The sequence below is a fragment of the Lichenostomus cassidix genome, unplaced genomic scaffold (assembly GCF_008360975.1).
Source record: "Lichenostomus cassidix isolate B80296 unplaced genomic scaffold, HeHo_3.0 HiC_scaffold_853, whole genome shotgun sequence".
Classification (NCBI taxonomy): Eukaryota; Metazoa; Chordata; class Aves; order Passeriformes; family Meliphagidae; genus Lichenostomus; species Lichenostomus cassidix.
The window spans coordinates 1-2,853 of record NW_028147366.1 but is presented as its reverse complement, the minus strand read 5'-3'; positions in this window follow the sequence as shown (position 1 = coordinate 2,853).

The window sequence follows — 2,853 nt, the reverse complement described above, 5'->3', positions numbered from 1 at the left end:
TTAGTCATGTACAGGAAATCATGCTATGAAAAGACAACATCCATAAAGGAGACAGAGGAGTCCTGTGATTTTATTTGAATAAAGGGAGAGAATCCGATGAGGCACACGCCTGCAGGGTTTTCTTTCTCGAGGTTTCGGGGGGTGCAGCCCCCTTTTATCCCAAACTCCCATCCATGTGTTGCTCTGTTCCTTCCCCCACTGGCTGACGTCCTAGGAAGGTACAGCCTTCCCGAACTGCCTACCACATATTTCCCCCTCGAACTTGTCATTTTATCCCAAAGTTCAGAAACTCAGGCTTGTGCAGACCCGTTTGGTGTTTCAGGATTTTTCTGTTTCTGGGCCCTGAGCAGATGTCATGTGGCAATTCCTGGCATTTAGCCAGAGTCAAACTGTGACATATTCAAACCTGAAGCTTGAAGTTGATCCAGTTAACACCCATCCCCTCTGCCATGGAATTGTAAAGACATCAGCACACATCTTCCCTATCAGAACAATGCTTCACCTAGCCACAGTTTGGGTCTCAGCTTGCTTAGAAAGTGTGAGCGCAGGGATGCTGTGGCATTCGGCTGGGGAAAAAGCGTGTATTAAACCTTATAATTTATGCTTGGATTTTGTGTCTTCGAGGTCTTTCCTAACCTAAATGCTTTTGATTCTTCTGCTGGTTTTTCTGCACAGGGAAACACAAACCTTTTCCTTTTCATAAGGCAAAGAGGAGCTCGTTGGACCCGTGCCTGAGATGCAGCGATGTTTACCATCAGCTCAGAGGAACTAACAGGGGCGAGGAATTATTTTAATTGGGCAGCGCGGGGAGCACAAAACGATGTGGAACTTTTTTTACCAGCTGCGGGACACGGAGGACAGTGCCTCGCCTCCATTGGCTGGTCCGCTTGTCACTCTTCGTCATCGCGGCGCTGATTGGCCAGAGCGGGGCAGAGGGACGGTTCCGCCCCGCCCCACCTCATTCGAGCATTCGCAGGTCCAGCAGTGCCTCCGGATCCTCGGGAGCTGCAGCAGTGAGCGGAGCGGAGCGGAGCGGCTGCAGTGAGCGGAGCGGAGCCCGGGGAGGCGGCGGCGGAGCTCGGAGAGGCTGTCCCAGCGCAGGTGGGAGCCGCGCTGCCTTGTGCCGGGGCTCGGGGCTCGCTGCGGGCGGTCCGTGCGGGAGGCGACCGCGGCGAGGGGGGATCTGGCGGATTCGTTCCACCGTGTCCCCCCGGTTCCTCGTGTTTCTCCTGACCTGAGGCCGCTGAGGGAGCGGCTGACCGCGGGATGCGACGGCGTGGGGAAAAGGGGGGGAAAGGGTGGGCGCTGGGCTTGGGGGGAGGGGGAGAAGGGATGGAAGAGGAGGAGGAGGGATGAGGAAGGAGCGGGAGAAAGGCCGGAGATCCGAGGAGGAGGCGGGAGGAGGAAGGAGGAGGAGCCGCGGGAGGAGGAAGGAGGAGAGAGGAAGAGGAGGAACAGGAAGAGGTTGGAGAGAGGAAGAGGAGGAGCAGCAGAAGCAGCGCGGAGCTCTTTGTCTGTCGCGGCCCCGGGAGCATCGGCGCCCCGCATGCCGCAGGTGAGGGGGAGGAGGAAGTCGCCCCAAATGTCTCGGGGGTCCCCGAGCGGCGTTTTCTCTGGGCGGGTGTTTGGAGCTCGCAGCTTCCGGGATTGAGCCCCAAATCTCGTGAAGGGTCGCTGGGAGGGTTTGATTGTGCGGGGGGAATGTTTGGATGTTGCGGAAGGGCAAAGCTAAGGAGCCAGTGGGGCATTTGGGGATATTTTGGGGGCTGCAGGTGGCCATGGCCCGGTGTCGGGGTGGGAGGGGGACATGGGGCATGGGGTCCCCCCGGGAGAGCGGTGGAGGGGAAGGGCGGGAGCCCCGGAGTGGGGTGAGCGGAGAGGGGCGATGGCGGAGCTGGGGAAGCCCCGGCAGGCTGGAGAGGGGGGAGCGTGGATAAGGGAGAAGCCTGGGATCCCTGGAAGCGCGGAGCAGAGAATGAGGGGAGAAGGGACCCCTGGGACCCCCAAAGCCCCCGGATCATCCCTAAGCGGGACCCTGGAAAATAGGGAAGCCCGGGAGCCACGGGAGCCCTATGAGTGCAGGGAAGGGAGACCCTGAGGAGGCCAAAGTGAAAAGAGCAGAGAGGGGGAAATGGTGGGAGGGTTTTGAGGTGAATGGTGGTGGTTTGGTGTTTTTATGGACACAAAACCCTGGGAGACTTGCAGAGCTGGCGCTGGGGAGGAGGAACCTCCAGGGCAAGGCGCTGAGCCCTTGTTTTTCCCCCAAAGCAGGATTTGTCATTGCCAAGGCGTGGCGGGATGGAGGAGGAGGAAAAGGCCCTGAGATGCAGCCCGAGGAGGAGCTGCAAACGCTCGGAGGAAAGAGCCTCACTGTGCCGGGAAGGCAGCCGGAGATGCAGCTGGAGCTCAGAGCTGGGAGAGAAAGCTCAGGGCAGAGAGAATCCCCACAAGTGTGGGGAATGTGGGAAAAGCTTCAGGTGGAGATCTCACCTGATCCGGCACCAGATGATCCACACAGGGGAAAAGCCCTACGAGTGTGGGGAATGTGGGAAGAACTTCAGCCGGGTGTCTATCCTGATGCAGCACCAGAGGATCCACACTGGGGAAAAGCCCTTCGAATGTGGGGAATGTGGGAAAAGCTTCAGAGACAGCTCCCACCTGTTCCATCACAAAAAGATCCACACCGGGGAGAGGCCCTATGAGTGTCCCGAGTGTGGGAAGAGGTTTCAGACCAGCTCCAGTCTCCTCCGCCATGAGCGCATTCACACCCAGGAGAGGCCCTTCCGCTGCCCTGAATGCGGGAAGGGCTTCAAGGGAAACGGCAACCTCATCAGGCACCAAATGATCCACACC